This window comes from Dromiciops gliroides, chromosome 5 (genome assembly GCF_019393635.1).
Source record: "Dromiciops gliroides isolate mDroGli1 chromosome 5, mDroGli1.pri, whole genome shotgun sequence".
NCBI classification, from domain to species: domain Eukaryota; kingdom Metazoa; phylum Chordata; class Mammalia; order Microbiotheria; family Microbiotheriidae; genus Dromiciops; species Dromiciops gliroides.
The window spans coordinates 23490817-23512053 of record NC_057865.1 but is presented as its reverse complement, the minus strand read 5'-3'; the positions used below and the strand labels follow the sequence as shown (position 1 = coordinate 23512053).

The following is a 21237-nucleotide window of genomic DNA, read 5'->3' as shown; positions in this document are numbered from 1 at the left end:
AGAATTATCTTTACATGTAACGAGAAAAAAAATAAATTACTTTATTTAAAAAAATAAAATAAAGTTTACCGATAAAAAACAAACAAAACCCAAAACAAGTCAAGAGGTAGGGATTCTCCACTAAGTCACTTAACTTTTCCTTCTTTGATTTCCACATTTGCCAAAGGGAATGATATACTTCTGTCTGTGTAAAAAGAGAATTTAATGGGGGAAGGCATAGTCACTATCACCTGCTGGGTTTCTGAAGATCACACTGATTTTCTTGATTCCTTTTCCAACATCTTTAGGTAATGAGCACTCATCTAACAGTCTGACAGCAAAATCAACTTGGTGAAATCCTCAGGCTATGTCTAGGATGTTCAACACTTAACTGCTTGGTAATATTAAGTCACTGCTACTTTTCTAACAGCACAACTCTGAAAAAATTTACAGGATTTCTGAAGATAATAAAAATCTCCTGAACAAGAAGAATTTCACAGAAGAATAGAGGTGTGTGATGCAAATTTATATATATTTTGTTTTTTGTTGTGTTCTATTCTTAACAGAAAAGTGTACTATAATCTTGTGAATTTGTCCTATTTGGGGCTGGGGAGGGGCAATCTGAAAGCGAAAAGTAAAAATCAGAAGAAGCCTTTAAAAAAAGCATCATGGAAATAGAGTGGGAAGGGAGACTTGTCTCAGAATCATCTAAGTGCTTTTATAAATAGATGAGACAAATTTGATATCCCAGTCATTGTTGAATGCCATCTTTGCGTACAAAGCGGTCTTGTCCCGGCTTAAAAATAACTTGCTGATCTTCCCTTCTTAAGTAGGCTGACTATTTGGAGTCAAGAGGGAGTCTTATATAGTCCTATATCAAGGCTGAGAGGCAGCTTTGCATTTGGAGACAGAGGACCTGGGTTCAAATCCCAGTCACTTACAATTTATGAGACTTTTGGACAAATCTCAGTTCTCTCATATGTAATAAAAGGGGTTAGATTAGAAGTACTTTGGGATCCCCTCCACCTCTAGAGCTATGATTCTTTGGTGTACTTGAGATAGACAGAATCTTACAATCAGTTGAGCTATCAACTAAGGCAAGAATTCAACTCTCCATCCCATTTGTCCTTTAACTTTCACTGAGCTATTAATCATAGCTGTTCTTGTTATCTTCAGGTCCAGAGGGAAGGACTTGGCGGACTTTTCAAAAATGCAAATTTAGGACTGATATAAAGGAAACAAATTTCTAATAATGAGTCGCACCAAAGTGAAATGTGCTGTTTTAGGAGGTAATACACTTCTGCTTACTGAAGATCTTCAAGCAAAGGCCGGATGATCACTTGTAAGGATGTTTGGGATTTTTTTTTCTAAGTTTGGCTCAAACAAGATGCCCTGGATGTCAGATCCAACTCTGAGATTCTGGCCTTTTGAATGTGCTTTGCAAAATCTCTATACTTGATATATATATTCCAAAGTTAGCCATTTCAGTCCAACATCCAAATTACCATTAATTTCAAATTGGTGAAATCTAAACTGAAGGTCTTTGGCTATGGCTTGACTAAAAATATGATACAATTTGTTTTTGATAGGCAGTGTAACATAGCAGGTAGAGTACCAACCTCAGAGTTTGGAAGACCTGGGTTCAAGTCAAACCTCTAATGCATAATAGCTGGGTGGCTCTAAGCAAGTCACCTAAGCTAAAGGAACCTAGGTGGCAGAATACATAGAGTGCTGGACCTCAAGTCAGAAAGATTTTAGTTCAAATCCAGCCTTAGATGCTTACTAGCTGTATGATCTGGGACAGATCACTTAACCTCTACCTGCCTTCATTTCCTTCATCTGTAAAAATGGAGCTAAATAATAGTACTTAGGTACTTTGTTGTGAGGAAAAAAATGGGATAATTGTTAAGTGCTCTGCAAACTTTAGAATTCAATATAAAAGCCAGTTGTTGTTGTTACCTAACCTCTCAGCACCCCCGAGAAATAACCTAAGAATATAAGTTTCAGAGGAGACTTTGATCTGCTTTGGGAGAAGGAGGTTCCTGATGAAAGAGCTACCTGTACAGAGGTGTACCAGAGGCAGTTTTGAGAGCCAATTGTTCAGTTTTCAGTGTGAGCATTTACACCTTGGAAATCAGCAAGCACCACAAATCAAGGCTTGACTTGCTTTCTTGAACATTTAGACTTAAGAAAGTAATGGAGAAAATATTAATAAAACAAATTCAACTTAAAAGTGTGCTGTGGGTCGCTTCTTCTTTTTCTTCTTTTTCCTCTTCTTCTTCCTCCTTTTCTTCTTCCTCATCCTCCTCTTCTTTTTCTTCCTCCTCCTCCTCTTCTTCTTCTTCCTCCTCCTCTTCTTGTTTTTCTTCCTCCTCCTCCTCTTTCTTCTTCTTATTCTTCCTCTTCCTCCTTCCCCTCTTCTTCTTCTTCTTCCTTTACTTCTTCCTTTTCTTCTTCCTCCTCCTCCTCCTCTTCTTCTTCTGCCATTTGTTAAACATTTACAAACACACTTCTTTGCTTACACCAATGAAATCACAGGTCCAGAGCCCAAACAAACAAAAAACCAACCAAACAAAAAACATTTGTGTTTACTTATCCATGAAAGTTTCCTCTCTAAAGTAGAGTGGAAACTCTTTGAGGAAAGGGACTTTTTTTTCTTTTTGTATGCCCAGCTCCCTGCAAAGTACCTTATCCCTAAGTAATCCTTCTTGAATTAAAGGCACCCAGCAAAAACAAGCTAGAGTCCTCCGGTGGACTGAGCAAGGGTATCAGTCCTTCACCAGGGATGGTCATAAGGACAACATGTACAACATGGCCTCTTTCCAATTTACTGTGTGGACAAAGGGGAAAAAATATGACTCGGCACTGAAGTTCAGTGAAATCTCTCCCACCCCAAGTACAAACACTTATGAGATCAGGCCAGGACTAGTGCTTATTGTGCTGTTGTTAACAAGACCTCAGGTCCGGCTCAAATGGAATTTTCCACTTGCAGCAGAAAGATCACAGGCCTCTATTTCCTGGAGTTGGAGCAGCCTCTGGAGTTCTGGCCTCTGCAGCCCAGAAGAGAGGTGAGAGATTGATTTTCAGAGCAAATAAGAGACTTTGTTGAAAAGCAATTTCTAAGCTAAAAGTGACCAGATCTTCCTTTTCTTTTTCTTTTTTAAAATAAGTTTTTAGGAACTTTTTGGAAACATTTGAAAATTTCATAAACATGAGCAATGTCAAAATAATTTTTTTTTCTGAGTAACTTCAATTGAAATGTTATGGTACTCACCCTGTAAACCTGCATAGAAACATTTGGGCTGGCATACTTGTTGTTGTTGTTGTTGTTTCTTTATCTTTTTATTTTCTGGGCAATGAGTGTTAAGTGACTTGCCCAGGGTCACACAGCTAGTAAGTGTCCAGTGTCTGAGGTTGGATTTGAACTCTGGTCCTCCTGAATCCAGAGACCTAGCTGCCCCCTGGCATACTTTTTACATTTCAAAGACTTCCTAATAAAGTAGGTGAGGGTCTAAAAGAATTATACTAGTTAATAATAGTTCCCATTTATATAATGCTTTAAAGCTTGCAAAGCACTGTACATATATTATCTCATTAGATCCTTACAACAACCCAGGGAGAGGGGTGCTATTATATATCCATTTAACAGATGAGGAAACAGGCTGAGAGTGAGGTTAAGTTAATTTGCTTGGTACACAGCTAGTAATCATCTGAGATGGGATTTGAATTCAAGTCTTGAGTCTGCCTTAACAAAGAATGTTAAGACTACAAGTACGAATTACACTGACATTACAGTGGTGTTAGGGTGCAGGAGATGTGTAAGAAACGCCCTCCATCAGGGTTTGTTACCCTGAGCTCTTTGAATGTTTTTAGCCTCAGACATTTCTGTTATTGAAAGAAATTGGACCTCAAGTTAAACAAATCTGAGACATATTTTAAATCTTATTCACAAAGTAAATACATGGTTTTAAAAAGGGAAATTCAAGGATGTAGGATCTAAATTTCCTCTCTCTTCTCTCTCAATGATGCTCATCTTTCTCACTCTATATTTCACTTTCCTTTGACCTGCTTTCACACTGGTTAAGTTAGAGTTTCTTTGGAAGTGTAGCTGCTATGTCACTATCTTCAGCATCCAAGGGGTAACCCCTGTAGTGACTACTACTACTCCAGCTCAGAGTGAGTCAAGATCCCATATGGGGGTCACATAACCAAATGTGGAGGTTGTGAAATATTTGGCAATAAATGTTTGATTTATATTTTATAAACCTGGGGTCATGTAGAAATTTCTTGGGTGAAAAGCGGTTGTGAGTGAAAAAAGTTTAAGAAGCCCTGCTCTAACTGAAGCTTGTGAGCCCCCACTGGTATATTTCTGATGAACAAATCAATCACAAATAATCAGCCTTAATCAAAATGGAAAATGCAAAGCAAATACACAATATTTACATAATATTCTACTCAGAAATTTCGATCATACTCTACTACCAATGTATACAATGTCTGTGGAGGAAGTGGACAGACACTTAATGTCCCATGGTAATAAGGCATACATACCTATAAGGAATATTTGTGAACAGGGCAATCCACAATTCTGGAACTGTAGGATTTAATATTTTCTTTTTGTCTTTAGAATTGCTCATAAAAGCTCCTTGATGAACATAGCTTCTATATGAATACATGCTTCTACTGCTAAGCTGTCCTGGTCTTCTTACACTTTACTATCTTTGACACAGCTCTGAAGGTCTGTTCTTTTACCTCTATGTCTTTTTCATTCATTAGTTGACTCCTCTCTTTGAAGGACTTCACCTTCTCATATGGTTAATAATCAAATTCTCATCTTCTCTTACTGTCATGATCAGATAGAACATATTTGTTCCACAATCATAAAAATAGTTCTGTTGTCTATAGTTTCCTACTCGTTAACTGCACAAGGACTCTTTTTCCTCTGCAAATGAACCTTTGAGATACAAAACACTGAAAAAGACTTATTCACTCCCAAAATCTACAATCTGTCAAACACAACAACCTACATGAACACAGCTTCATCAGTTCTCACTTGCACCTTGCAAAAGACTTTTATTTGGTCTTCCTACTTCCAGGCTCTCCTCTTTGTGATCCATCCTCTAAAATAATCCTGCTTAAACATACATCTGACCATGTCACTCCCCTGCTCAAGAGCATTCATTAGTTGATCATTGCTTCTAGAATTATACACAAATTCCTCAGTTTGACATTCAAAGTCCTCAGCAATATGGCTTCCACATATCTTTTTAAACAGCTCATATTACTCACCTTCATATAAACCACATTCTAACTGAAGTGATATATTTGGTGTTTCCTAAACTTGACATTCTATCTTGTGCCTCCATGTCCCCCTTTCAAGAAGTAAGTCTTCTCCTCCAGTCCAGCTCTTAGAATATCCAATTTCCTTGAGGCTCAGCCCAGGTATCATCTGCTATGGGCAGCATTTTCTGATTCCCATGGCTGCTACTGTTTTTTCCTCAAATTTTGTTACATTTACTTATCTCTTTGTATGGTATATCCATGAAGTAGAATGTAAGTTCTTTGAAGGGAGAGCCCGTTTTTCTCTTGTCTTTCATCAAAAATGCCGAGCACAGTGCCTGGCACACAGTCAGTATTGAATAAATGCTTGTGACATTGAATTTAGCCAAATAAGAGATTAAATGTCTTTATTCTCTATCAATTTATGAAATCTACATTTGATTTATTTCAACAAGCACTGATAAACCACAGAAGCACTCTACATCCCCATATCATAATATTTTCTATAATAGCATGAGTTTACATATCTTCAATAGTAATCAAGGAAATGGAGATATTTTGAAAACAAACATTCTTTCTCAGAGAAGAAAAACCTAGCAACAACAGACTGATTGATTCATTGTTTTAATGATATCTAATGGGAGGAATAAAAACATCCAACACTCTTGATTTCCAATGTCTATTCACTTGTTTTCACTGCCTACCAACAGGTGAATGGCTCCCGAAGTCATGATTCTATTCAACAAAGAAAGCATTTGCTGAATCCTTTTCCCAAGGCTCCCTCTCATTTTTCATGGAGTGGTTTAAGTGAAGGCTAAGCTATCTACTAGCTTTCCTAATTGGAAAATGAAACTATTAAAGTGGACAGCACTCAAAACTCAGCTCAATGCCACCTTTCTAGCTGAAACCAATCTTCTTTATTACTATTAAATATAAGTTTGTAGTTCTCCATGGCTCTGAAAACTGGTTTTTTCATTGTCTTTAACTGTGTTTCTGGCAGCTTTGATAGTGAAATGGTACAAAGAATCTGACAGCACACCAAACGGAAGCATTGGCATCTCTACAGCAGAATGCTGATGGTTTAATCTGGTATACCGAGCTGTAATAAAACTAAGAAATAATACTTCAAGGCCTAAATAAAGGACATACAACAGTGGTCTATACTACTCAGTGACACCTGCATAATGAAACAAACAGAAAGGAAAGTGACTTAATACAAAAGGAACCAAAGCCTGTACTCTTGGGTGTTCAATCAATCGATCAATAAACATATATGAAGTGCCTTCTATGTGCCAGACATTCTACTAAGTGCTAAGGATATAAAAAGAGGCATGATACTGAATCTCCTAACTTAGGGCATTTTCACTGGCTGTTCTCCATGCCCGGAACTCTCTCCCTGCTCATTTCCACCATCTGGCTTCCCAGGTTTCCTAAAGTCTCAGCTTAAGTCTAGAATTTAGCCCAGTGACTGATGTACAATATGCCTTTCCCAGTCCTCTTTAATCTTAGTGCGTTTTCTCCAATCTCCAATTCATCCCTTTTGTTTATATTAAGTTGTTTGCAATTTGTCTCCTCCAGAAGTAGACTGTGAGCTCCTTGAGAGCAGCATGTTTTTGCCTTTCTTTGTATCTGCAGCACTTAGCATGGTGCTTACTAAATGCTTGTGGACCAGTTGATTATTTATGGATATTTCTCAAGAGACAAAAAAAGGGCAGACCTGGTCTCAGCTTTTCTTTCCATTTCTCTTTTCAAGTCGATCCTCGAGCCCCTTCTTTTCTCAACAAACTTCTTTTTTTTTTTAGTGAGGCAATTGGGGTTAAGTGACTTGCCCAGGGTCACACAGCTAGTAAGTGTTAAGTGTCTGAGGCTAGATTTGAACTCAGGTACTCCTGACTCCAGGGCCGGTGCTCTATCCACTGCGCCACATAGCTGCCCCCTCAACAAACTTCTAATAACACAGGGTCATGGAACTGAATTTTAGAGAGTTAGAAAGGCCCTCAGTGGTCATCTAGACCACCCATATCTCATAAAAGATTCCCTTTCCAACATACCCAACAAGTGGTCAACCAGCTTTTTCTTGAAGACAACCATGGAGGGAAATCCACAACCACCCCAAAGGAAGCCATTCCATTTTTGGACATTTTTGATTATTAGGAAGCTTTTCCTGATTCCAATAGGTCTCTTTTAAAAGTCCACCCATTGCTTCCTATTCTTCCCTCTGGGATTAAGCAACATGTCTAATCCCTTTTCTATGGCAGCCCCTCAAATGCTTGAAGCCAACTGTCTTGTCTATCCAAAGTCTTCTTTTCTCCGGGTTAAGCATTCCCACTTCCTTCATCTAGTCCTCATCCAGCATGGACTCAGGACTATGGACTACTTGGGGATTTTCTTCCACTTAACACAGTCCTTACTGTTTCAACAGCACTTGACACAATGGCAAGAAAAAAACCAGCACATTAAAGACTAAGTGAGTTATGAACCTAAATTCATGTGCTTCAGATTTCACTGTGAGATTGATGGATTATAAGCTTCTTGAGGATAGGGACCATCTTTTGTCTCTTTTTCTATCCTCAGAGCTTAGGACAGAGCCTGGAACATAGTAGGCACTTAATAAATGTTTATTGATTGATTGCATATGTGTGTATAATATAATAATAAAAATCTAACATTTACATGGAACTTTAAAATCTATAGTACTTTACATGTTATGTCCATGTATAACACGAATATATACTACAACATATGATCTTGTTGTTTGTCCTGCATTCTCAAAGAGGACTAATGACATCACTAGGGTGATGTCTTGACTTGCAAGTGAATTGGATATGAGTGGGGCAGAGCTGCGCAAAGTAATCACGTGTATGATTATCTGCCAAGGACAAACCTAGTTGACATCCTGAACAAATGAATACAATTAGCAAATTCTTATTTGCATTTGGCTTTCTTTCTCTTTCCAAAGATAATCTAGCTCTTTAAGCAACGGTGCCTGTCCTGGTGAAAGCCACTGGCCAGTGGTGTTTTCTGGTACTAAGCTTGGTTCTAATTCCTCCGGGGGAGACGGTGAGACAGTCTGCTGGGTGGTGCTACAATCTGTGCTAAAGCAGAAGGGATGAAATTTTTAAACAAACTGTTGGCTCACAAGGCAGACGCCTTTTTATTTCAACAACCTGGCTGCAGGAAAAAAAGCAAAAAATAAAATGCCTGGCACATTTTTTCACCCTTAGGATCACAGATCTAAAGGTGGAAGAGACCTTAATGCTCATTGAATCCAACCTTCTCATTTTACAGATGAAGAATCTGAGAGCCAGAGAGTGTAAGTGATTTGCTTAAGGTCACACAGCTAGTGATGAGCAAAACCAGGATTCGACTTGAAAGTTTGAAATTTGCACCTAGGGAGAGAATGTATACATGAATAAAACAATGGATTCTGGGAAATGAAATTGAGATTGGTAGTGCTTTTTTGTTGTTGTTGTTTTGGAGAAGAAATTGATTTAGAGACAAGGAACAGAATCAAGTCATGGGATCATGGGATCACAGATTTAGAGTTAATCCAAAGCCTGGACAGTTTTGAACTTGGATAGGGAAAAATACATTTTTATTTCAATATAATTGGTTTTCTTTGTAATCCTACATGTTTTATTTTATGCACTCAGAAATATTCTTCAGAGAACGGATCCTCAGGCTCCCCCAGACTGCCATTGGGACCCATGACACAAAAGTGAAGAACCCTGGATTCTAGTCCTACTCCCTTATTTTACAATTAAGAAATCTGAGGCCTAGGGAATTTAAGTGACTTGTGCAAGAGGAAGTGGTAGACACTGAATGATGATGGAAAATGATGAGTGTGTGTGTGTGTGTGTGTGTGTGTGTGTGTGTGTGTGTATGACTTGAATTCAAAATTTCCCTCCTCTATTTATTACCCATATGACCTTGGGCCAATGTACAACCTCTCCATGAGTTACTTTGTGTTCTATAAAAGAGAGAGTTGAACTCAGTGGCTTCTTGGGGCTTTTCTAGCTCTTTATCTATAATCTCTTCTTCCTTCTCTGCTTACTGTTTTAGAGTCTCACATAAAGGCAAGATTTTAGAAAAGTAGATTTTAAAGATATTATGTAACGTTCCCCCATACGACATTGCCAGTCCTATAGGGAAAGGCTCCATGGCCAATCATTCTCTTTCTGGGTCGCAGTTTCCTCAGGCATAAAGGCAAGCATTAGATTAGATGATTTCCAAGGTCTCTTCCACCTGTACATTCTATGATCCTTAGATTCTACACGAAAGTGGCCATTTAGGGAGGGACTGGGCCTTCCAACTAGGAGATGCTTTGATTCTAGTTGGAACATTCAGAGTCATCCCCTAGAGCTCATTTGGAGCTCACTGTAATTCTATAATTGTTGCCTTATGAACCTACATTACAGAAGAGAGGTTGATGTTCCAAATGATACCTAGATTTAAGCATATGAAAAAGAGGGAGAATTCCCAGCATAAGAGGATGCTTTGAAATTGCTGTTTGGCCCCAGTAACACTGACATGCAACACAACGATTATCACATTGTTCAGAGCTTTCAAACTACTTAACGGCACTTCTATAAGGCCTTTAAGAGTAGAAGAAAATAACTGAATCACCATTTGCTTTTGCTTCTCTGAAGTGTTCCATTTTCCTTTCCCTCCCCTCACTCCACCCCACAGCTGAAAGAGAAGTCTGGCCATTTCACACTCTAGAGTAAAAAGGGGGGAAATGCATTTTATTTATTGAACTTTAATCTTATTTTTACTGATTTGTTTTTTCATATTTGATGCTAAATATACCCTCCCTTCTCTCCTACTCAGTGATTCATCCTTTGTCCCAAATATTAAAAAAAAGAAAGGGGGGGCTATATAGTAGAACAATACAACACATCAACTGTGTATGCAATATTCTACTCCTTCTGAAATAAAGGGAGAAAGGTCCAGTTTCTAACCTGTTGTTTGGGCCTGCAATTGATTATTAAAATTACATGATGCTGAGTTTTATTCTAGAAAATATATTTTTCAACATCTACTGGTACTGAGTGCAATTAAATTCCAGTTGACTAACAAGATTGAAGATTTAGGGTTTGAAGGGATCTGAGAGGCCATTGGCTACAACCCGCTTATTTTAAAGTTAAAGAAAATGAGGGTGAGTGACTTGTCCAAGATGACACAACTACTGAGTCTCTGAGGTGGGATTGGAACTCAAGTCTTCCTGACTCCAAGCCCAGGACTCTTTCCACTCTACCAGCTAAAGTAAAGAAGAATTCTGACCCAACAATATCACTGCTAGGCTTAAATGAGAAAGAGTTAAAAAGAAAGAAGGAAATGTAGTAAAGAACTCCAAATGGAGAAGGTGCTCATCAATTGGGGAATGACTGAACAATGTAAAGTACAGGGATGTAATAGGATATTAATTATTATGCTCTGTGAAATGATGAAAGAAATGGGGAACCTCTATGAACTGATGCAGAGTGAAGTGAATAATGGCATCAGGAGCATCATTTAGACAGTGATTTAAATACTGTAATGAACAGCAACTTTGCAGAGCTTAAGAACTCTGAACAAAGCCATGACCAACCACAGTTCCAGGTGAAGGATGATTGATGAACCATCCTACCCAACTCTTGATAGGGAGAGACTAGAGGCACAAAATGCATCATGCCTTTTCAGACATGCTGGGGCTTGCTTTGCTTGACTATGCTTATTGGTTACAGGGAAGTTTATGTTTCTGTTGTGTTTTTTTTAATTTTCAAGGGATGGGACAGAAAAGAGTGAAGGGAGATGGAAGAAGAGGGGTACTAGCTTGACAAGTACATTCCATCCTCTCAAAACTATTGTTTTTTAAAAGCCTTCTGAAAAACCTATTCAAACTTTCCAGTGGATTTTTGATCTCACTGAGGAGCATGTTCCCTGTAGTGATGCAGATTACAACCCATCCAGTCCTGCCTATTCTGTCTGGCTTTTGTCTTTGTCCATATATAATTCCACTTCAGGGTAATGGGGTTTTTGCGCACTGTGGTAGTTCATAGGCTGTCCACTGCTCATCCCTTGCCCTCATCATGTGACCAGATCAGTTTCACTTTCTATCATCCATTTCCTGACAACACCCATTACTTGTAGTCTTCCTCAAAGTGACTCATTGGTTCTATATGGCAGCCTGTTCCCATCCACCATGTGCTACCCTTTGCTCTTTGGTAATGCTCATTTTCAAACCTTTGGAGACTGTTCTGTTCCATGTCTCCTGGCCAACAGCAACACCAGTAGAATATTGATATATTTTTTTAAAGCAACTGAAAGCAAATACTGACACTTCCAGCATACAGGCCTACTTTCCCAGTTAATAAAGAGAGAATAAAAAGTGCTTAGATTTGCTCCCCTCTATTCTATTGAATTTTTAAAATATCTTGACTTTTCTTTCAGATCAAAGCATCAAAAATCATTTGATCCTAAAACATTATCCATGTAGATCCAGAATTTACATCTGAAGTGAACCTATTTAGAATCACAAATTTTTTTTTTTTTGTATCTCTGGTTTTCTTTTTATCCCTATAATGCAAAGAGGGTTAGTGATATTACAACTCCTAGAGCAAGTAGCTCTGCTTTGTTCCTGCTGCCAACCCTATCCCCTAAAAGAAGATTGCAAACAGCCACCAGCTAGTCAACGGGAAAAAGGAAAGAAAAAAAAGCAATGTTACTGTCAGGGCTTTAGGGTACAAATGAAGGAATTAGTTTTTCCCTGTGCTGCATGAACACATTCATTATTAGATAATTTGCATTATAGTAATGACAGTATACCTGTGCATCAACTAGGGGCCAGATTCAGGATTCTATTCATTGCCAGTAGACTAATAACTGAGTCTATCACAGCATCATTTTCTACTCAATGGTCCACAATTCTCCAAGAAGGAAGCATTTGGGAATATGGGGCCAATGATCTACAGCTTCAGTTCAATTCAATTCGGTTCAATTCATCAGACCTTCATTAGGCAACTAGTATGAGACAGGCACTATGATAGGTTCTTGTTATTCCAAGATTTAAAAAATAGAACCTTCCCTGTGTAAGTCCCAGGGAGATTACAGACTCCTGTACACCGTAGCATCCAATCACACTGACCTCTTTGCTTTGGTCCACAAAAAAGACACTCTATCTCTCAGTTTCAGCCATTTTCTCTGATTGTTCGCCATGTCTGGAATATTCTCCCTTCTTATCTTTACCTCTTAGCCTTCTTCAAGTTCCTCCTAAAGTCTCACTTTCTACAGGAAGCCTTTCCCAATCCCTCTTAATTCTAGTGCCCTCCCTCTGTTAATTTTCTGGTGTTCAGTTGTTTGAATTGTGTCTGACCCTTTGTGACTCTATTTGGGGTTTTCTTGGCCGAGATACTAGAGTGGTTTGCCATTTCCTTCCCCAGGTTATTTTACAAATGAGGAAACTGGAGTTAAGTGACTTAACAGGGGTTAAGTGACTTGACAATGGTCATGATCTACTAAGAATCCGAGGCCATATGTGAACTCAGAAAGATGAGTCCTCCTGAATTCAGGCCTGGCATTCTGTCTGCTGTGCCACCTACAAGGTAATGAGGAGGGAGGGCCACTTGGAGGTAGGAGGTGGGGATGATGAGGAAAGTTTTCATGTAAAAGGTGATGCTCACGTTGCATCTTCAAGGAAAAAAGAGATACTATGAAGGATGGAATTCTAGGTGTGAGGCACAACTGCTGCAGACACAGAGATGGGAGACACAGTGTAAGAAGCAGAGAAAGTGGCAGCAAAGATGGAACCTAGAGTACAGGAAGGGGAGTGATGTATTAATTTCTTGGAGATTTAATTTTTTTCCTGGGCGATGAGGGTTAAGTGACTTGCCCAGGGTCACACAGCTAGTGTCAAGTGTCTGAGGCTGGATTTGAACTCAGGTCCTCCTGAATCCAGGGCCAGCACTTTATCCACTGTGCCACCTCGCTGCCCAGGAGTGATGTATTAATAAGGTTGGTTGGACCTAGTCTGAGAAGGGCTTTAAAAGTCAAACAAAGGAGACCATATTTAATACAAAGGGAGTTAAAGAACCAATGGTGTTTATTGAGTAGGGGATAAATGTGGTCTGTAGTTAAGGAAACTCATTTTGGAAGTCATGTGGAAGGTGGATTGGAGTTGGGGAGTGAACCTTATTTCTAATCAGAAAGTCTTTTTATCAAATGCCAGAATTTTTGAAATCTCAAAATTCTTTGCATCATGATTGTCATACCTCCATCTTTTTCCATCTTGATAGTGAAAGTAAGCCAAAAACATAATGTCAGCATATTGAGCCTCAGTTTCCTCATATGTAAAATTGGGATACCAATTCTGGCACAACCTACTTCACAGTCACCAAAGGCTTTGCAAACCTTAAGGTGTAAGACAAATCAATCAATGAGCTGCTATGTAGCAGTGCTATGTTGGGTGCTAGAGATACAAACACTACAATGAGATGGCCCATGTCCTCAAGGAGCTCACACATTAATATTGTTACTATTAAGATCTAGCAATTACCTTTTAAGCATTCAATTGAGTTATCATATAATTCTATGATGTTTCCAAGAGAGGGTGATAGAGTTAGTGTTCAAGAGGACCCTAGAAGTCACCTTGTTCTGCCATCTTATTTTACAGGGGGTAGAAAGTGATGTCAAGAAGAGCTAAATGATTAATCAAGGTCACAAAGGTAATAAGTGGCAAAGCTGGGACTTGAACCCAGGTTCTTTGACTCTGATTTCTTCTTAACAAAGCAATCCTCAGGAATTTGCTCTAAGTTTTTATTCCTGAGACTAAAATCACAGAATCCAGTTTGAAGGGATTTCAGAGGCCATCAGGTTCAACTGGTGTCTGAGCAGTGACTACAACATGACCAATGAATAGCTGTCTTTCTTTGGCTTGAAGGCCTCCTAATGGAATCTTCTTCCATTACTCCCAGATGCAGGCTATTCCACTTTGGCACACCTTTCACAATAAAGAATTTTTTTTTCTTCCACTGAGCCTAACTTTGACTGTTGGGAACTTCTAACCATTGCTTCTTGATTTTTTCCTGTAGGGCCAAGCAAACAAAGGAGCCCTTCAGATAATTGAGATAGCTTTCATAATCCCCCTGAATCTTTTCTTCTACAGGTCAAAACATCCTCAAGTCCTTGAACTGGATTCATGTGCCATGAACTCAAAGCCTTTGATCCTCCTTGGTGCTCTCCTCTGGACACTTTCCAACTTATTGGTGCCTTCCTAACACGTGGTATCCAGAATTAAACACAATAGTGCAGATGGGGTCTAACTGGGGTCAAGAACTTCTGGATACCGTGATTTCCTGAATGCATCCCAAGGTAATATCCCTTTTCTTCACTGCTATTTCATATTGTTGATTCATACTGACTGTCAAGTTCCCTAAAACTCGGATATTTCTAGAATAACTACTGTCTAGTTTTGCTTTCCCCTTATTGTGCTTACAAAGTTGATTTTTAAAAACCAGAATATAACAATTCACATTTAGCCTTACCTACTCTTGTAATAAATAAGAATGAATAAATATGACACGGAGAGAGTATTGAACTGGAATCAAGAAATCTGAGCTCTGCTACCAGTTCTGCCAACAACCAGCAGTTGGACCTTAGACAAATTGCTTTATCTCACCAAGCCTCAGTTTCCAAAGAGGGGTAGACTAGATGATCTCAAGGTCCTTCCCAAGTTTTTGTTTATATGATTCTATGCAATGGCTGATGATAGCAGGTGGACAGCAGAAAAATGGCAGAGGGCTTCTAAAGCCCAATCCCTAAAAAAGGATGGAAGAGGGATACAAATGTGGAAAGCTGCTGGTAACTGCAGTTAACTAAAGACCTATTTGCATTAGACCAGGTAAAGAGTTACAAATTGCCAATCAAAAGAAATGTAGGTAACTTCGCCTCATCTCCAGAGAAAAGACAGGAAATGACAGTCATTAAGCCTTGGATCAGGAGCTGCTAGTTTCGGGCCACAAGAGCAAACTGTTATGGCCAACAGGTAATAAAGGTTTGCCATGGGAATTGGCCACATGATCTGCCAACGGAGAATTGAGGAGCTCACATCCAGCAAGATTAGAGGGCAAGGAGAATTTTGCAGTGATCTGTAAAGAGTCCATGATGTTTGCCTTTCTACTACAACCAAACAATTTTTACATATGCAAAAAGTTCAAGCTGGTTTCCATCCAAAGAGCAGATTAAAGGCTGAAAGAAAACTTTCCCACTTTGTGTATTCTCAGAAAGAATGTTTTCCTTGGGGAAAAAAATAGAAGGGCTACAAGGAGACATACACACAGACAGAGACAGAGAGACAGAGACGGACAGAAAATCTGTTTGATAAAGCTTTGAGCTAAAAACAAGAGGAGGGGAAAGAGGAAAATATCTGTTATATGCCTATAAAAGTGGATAGCACAGTGATTGGTAGCTGCGACACATGTTTGAAAATGAAGAAATGAGCCAACAATAGAATCCATGGCCTCCACATATCTTGACAGAAATCCACAAAATACGGGGAATTGGGTCAGATAACCCAAGTCAGGAATTCAAATAGGATTCAAGACTGGAATGGGGCTCTGGAAGGGCATACCTTCTTAAAGAACATGAGAAAACAATTAAAAATGGTAGCAGAATAGTATTGTAGAGTAAGAAAATATATTTATGTGAAGACCATTGGGAATGCAAGACAGAAAACATTTAGGTCAAAATCAGCAGATGGAGAAATCAAAACAATACTATTATGGGAATGAACAACAGACCACTTGAATGGAAGGCAGTCAATACAAGGAATTCAGAAAGCAGATTGCAAAGCTGTCACAGAGGTATGACATGGTAGTAACAAGGGACTTTCAAATTATCTGGGCATCTGCTGGAGCTTACTCTGCCAAATGCCAAGTAACCATCAAGGTTTTGATTGGCCTTAAGGATAATTTCATCTTTTAAGAAGTGGAAGAATCAATATATAGAACTTAGATCTTAGATCTGATCCTGAGCAGTGAAAGGGAACTAATTACTGAAGTCAAAATAAGGGGAGGCATGGAGAGAGATAAACATCCCATCTTAGAATTCATTCTTAGAATTGCTGCCATGCAATTGACACTTTGGAAGAGTGGGTCTCAAAAGGCAAAGTGGGCTGCCATAGCCTCAAATTTTTCAAGGGAAGCCAGACAAGCCAGCAGTAGGAAGCTTCAGAAATGAAATTTTCAAGGTGCAGATTCAGAAGCAATTTTTTTTAAACTTTTTTTAAAGTGAGGCAATTGGGGTTAAGTGACTTGCCCAGGGTCACACAGCCAGTAAGTGTTAAGTGTCCGAGGCCGGATTTGAACTCAGGTACTCCTGACTCCAGGGCCAGTGCTCTATCCACTGTGCCACCTAGCTGCCCCTAGAAGCAATTCTAATGGGAAAGCATCCAATTGGATACAACAAATGTTATTTCTATATGCAAGACACTGTACTAGATGTTGGAAACTAAAGAGACTTCTGTGGACACTAAGAAAGCATATTCATCTTGGATTTTTAAAAAGATATGTAGAAGATGGCAGCAAGGGCAAATAACAGAAGATGGAAACACAATCTTAGTCCTAAAACCTTAAGGTGCTGAAGTTGGCAATGGATGAGAGGGGTTTGGGTGTATTAGTGGGCTGCACACTCAAAATGAGGCAACAGTGTGATGTGGCAGCCAACGAAGCTAATGCAGTCTCAAGCTACGTTATTTTGTTGTTTAGTTATTTTCAATTGTCTTTAACTCTTTGTGACCCCTTTTGGATTTTCTTGGCAGAGATCCTGGAGTGCTTTGCCATTTACATCTCCAGCTCATTTTACAGATAAAGAAACTGAAGCAAATAGGTTTGTTTGACTTGCCCAGGGCCACATAGCCAATAAGTGTCTGAGGCCATATTTGAACTTAGGTCTTCCTAATTCCAGCTCTGGCACTCTATCCACTCTGCCACCTAATTGCTCTTGCTGGAAATTATGCCTCTCTTAATGAAGCATAGGGCAGCTAGGTGGTACAGTGGATAAAGGCCTGGGCCTAAAATCAGGAAGACCTGAGTTCAAATCTGACTTCAGATACTTACTAGTTGTGTGACTCTGAACAAGTCACTTAACCCGGATTGCCTCCATTTCCTCATCGGTAAAATAAGCTGGAGAAGGAAATGGCAAACCACTCCGGTATCTTTGCCAAGAAAATACCATATGGGGTTATAAAGAGTTGGACACAACTGAAAAGACTGAAGATAAGAATGAATTTCTAAGACTCCATCCTGAGTACCATGGTCAATTCTGGGTACCACAGATCAAGAATATTGATAAACTGGAGATTGTCCAAAAGGGGGTAACCAAGATGGTGAAGGACACTAAGTTCATATTATATGATGATCTGTTGAAGGAACTGGTCATGGTTAGCCAGGAGAAGAGAAGCTTCAGAGTATGGACATGAGCTCTCTTAAAATATCTAAAAGACCATGCTGTGGAGGAGGCATTAACTGTTCTCTTTGGGCCCAGAGGGCAGGATCAGGAAGAAATGGTGGAAACTGCAAAGTGGAAATTCAAGTTTGATGTCAAGAAAAATTTCCTAACAGTTAAAAATGTCATAGGCTGCTTCAAGATGCAGTTGGATCCCCTCATTGGAAGTCTTCAAGCAGAGGTGGATAAGCCCTTCTGGGGTGTGTTGTAGTAAGGATTCTTTTGTTAATGGATTGAAAGAGATGAATGCTGAAGCCCTTGTGACTTTGTGACAGACAAGGTGTGTGTTCATGTGTCTTTGTGCATGTGTGTGTGCGTGTGCATGTGTGTATGTACACATGCATGTGTGTGTGTGTGCACGTGTGTGTGTAGGGGACCTGTTATGTATTTCTCCATGCTCCAAAAAAGATCATCAAAGAAAGGCTAGGTTGGTTGCGAGGGGTTTGAGGATAGACAATTGGCTTTTGGACATTTTGATGTATGAAACAGCAGTTACTGCCTCTCCCCTGCTTCCCCTGCCTAAATCAACCCTCTTCCAAGCCTTGGTTTTTTTAAAGTGAGGCAATTGGGGTTAAGTGACTTGCCCAGGGTCACACAGCTAGTAAGTGTTAAGTGTCTGAGGCCAGATTTGAACTCAGGTCCTCCTGACTCCAGGGCCAGTGCTCTATCCACTGCGCCACCTAGCTGCCCCCTCCAAGCCTTGTTATTTCTGTCCAAAGTATCACCATCCTCCCACCTGAGGGTTGTCCTTAACTCCCTACTCTCCCACCTTCCACATAGCTAATCAGATTTCCAGGTCCTGTCATCTCTACCTCCACAACAGCTCTCCCATCCATCTCCTTTCCACTCATGCAAATACAACCACCATTTTTCATCTGAACAATAGTTCACACCCTCCTCCTTGGTATCCCTGATGCATCTTTCCCCCATTCCACTGATCCTTCATACAGACGCCAACCATTGCACACCCCTCTCCAATAAACTCCAGTGGCCCTTTATTACCTCTGTGCTCAAATATAAACTTCTCTTTTTGGCATTTAAAGACCTTTCACAACCTGAAGATCAAGAACGAATTTTCCACAATCATTCCATCATTCTCAGACTCCATCCTGAGTACCATGGTCATTTCTGGGCACCACAGATTAAGAAGAACATTGATAAACTGGAGATTGTCCTAAAGGGGGTAACCATGATGGTAAAGGACACTAAGCTCATATTACCTTTCAAGCCTTATTAGACATGACTTCTCTTTACATGATCTACAGTCATAGGATTAAGATTTAAAGTAGCAAAGAACCCTAGATACCATTGAGTCTGATGCCCTCTTTCTATAGATGAGGAAACCAAGGCACAGAGCAGTTCAGTGATTTGCCCGGGATCACCCATTTCGGTCTTCCCATTGTTCCTCCCATATGGCATGCCATCTCCTGACTCCATACCTTTGCATTGGTTTCTCCTCTGACACCCCATTCATAGAATGCATTTCTTCCTTCACCTTCGACTGTTTCCTTCAATACTCATCTCAAGCACCACCTTCTACATGAATCCTTTCACCAAGCTGCTCATCTACTTGTGGCTTCTCCAATAAAAGTTCCTCACATCAACTCTGCATCTAAATTACACATTTCCTTTATATCCCTTTCCATAAAATCTGAGTTCCTCTAGGACAGGATGCATTTCCTTTCATATATGTATATTACTGTCAGCTAGCACAGTGTGTGGCTCATCGTAAATACTTAGTAAATATTATTTCCCCCAAACAGAATGTAAACTCTCGGAGGGCAAGCACTATTTAATTTTTTTTCATTGTGTCTACTTCACGTAGCATAGGTAATTATACATGTTATTGTTGTCCAGTCATTTTGGTCATGTATGACTCTTCTTGACCCCATCTGGGGTTTTCTTGACAGAGATACTAGAGGGATTTGCCATTTCCTTCTCCAGCTCATTTTACAGGTGAGGAACTGAGGCAAACCAGGTTAATTCACAAGGTCACACAGATAATATGTGTCTGACGCTGGATTTGAACTCATTAAGATGCATCTTCCTGATCTCAAGCCCATTGTGCCATCTAGTTGCCCCTAAGTACCTTGTAGGAGGAGCTTAACAAATGTCTATCAAATTGATATGAATGGTCCTGTTTTTGTAAGTTCTTTTTAATATCGCTTCTACTTTGATACCAGTCATTTCTCCTCAACAGCCCCCTTGTCAAATCCAACATTGACCCTTTATTTCTTTTTTTACCCTTTACTTCTAACAAAGAAGAAATATTTCAGTAAAGCTGATCAATACGATGACCATATCTGGTGGATAACCCATTCCATTTCCATTATCCCCATGTTCCTGCTGAGAAGAGGAAAGTATTTTTTCTTCATCAGTTCTCCAGGTCTGAGATTGTTCTTTCAGATTCATCAGCAAGTGACTTCTTTTAAACTATCCCTATAGTTGATATTTGAGTTTATTATTGTCTTGTCTTTGTGTCTTGCATATATAGGTACTTAAATGCTCCTTAAATTGAATGAACACTGCTTACTTAACCTTGCATCACTTATGACATGCCTGCCTAGGTTTCTCTGAATTCCTCATATTTGTAATTTCTTATAATAGCCTATCACATTTATATGTGGGTAAAGTTGCTTATATAAATTCTCCCCAATCTTACCAGATCCCACCAATCACTATCAGGTCCCTATGACAGGTTCAGGAGATCCATATGTATGTCAGAGATGTAAGACAGGAACAAGAGTCTTAAAGTTCTTTTAATTTTAAATACAAACACAAAATGAATCGAGCCTTGCCAAAGGAAGTCATTTCATCTGAGAAACCCAGAGACAGAAATTTAAATTTATACCGAAGTCAAAGGAAGATTTCTTACTCTGTGCCACATACCTATGAAAGCATTTTCAGAAATAAGAAGCAGCTGGAATGTTTCCCAAATGGATTCTTCTCATTTTCATAGTGATGCACATGTGCTCATGGGAACAACTTTTGGTGAATATGGAATAATTTCATTTCTTTCTGCCCCTCAGACAAAGAGGAAGTTCAACAAACACCTTGCCCAGTGACCATCAACTGCTCATCCCCCAGAGTTGTTACCAGTCATTTCTGATCTGATCTTGATGCTCAGGGGAAATCTAAATATTGATCATTTGAGCCACCTAATAAATCAGTTCAATGATCAACATTCAAATAATATCTTGTCACTAAACTGGGCCATTAAGGCTTAGCTAAGCATATTAAGTATTCTGTTTAAAGCAGAACAAACATCTGCTCCATTTTAACAGTGAGCAGTAGTTTAAAGAAAACTTAACTCCCAAATGTACTCAAGGGGAACAAATCTCAGTAACATTGGAAAGCAAGCTTTTAAATATGTGCCCGAAGAGCACCAGAGAGCCTGTCTCTAGAAGTCCTGGTGTTCAGGCTCTGTTTCATCTAAATCAAAACTGTAAGTGACTTTAGCAAAGATGCCAGCTGTTTTCCTTGGGCTCTTTTTCTGTT

At 39.4% G+C, this 21237-nt stretch overlaps 1 protein-coding gene across 1 annotated transcript in view; it reads right to left on the bottom strand.

The window, feature by feature from the left end:
- The window catches only part of GADL1 (glutamate decarboxylase like 1), a 202503-nt gene that overhangs the window by 109601 nt on the left and 71665 nt on the right, over positions 1–21237 (bottom strand). The gene's annotated exons all lie outside the window — the stretch shown is intronic.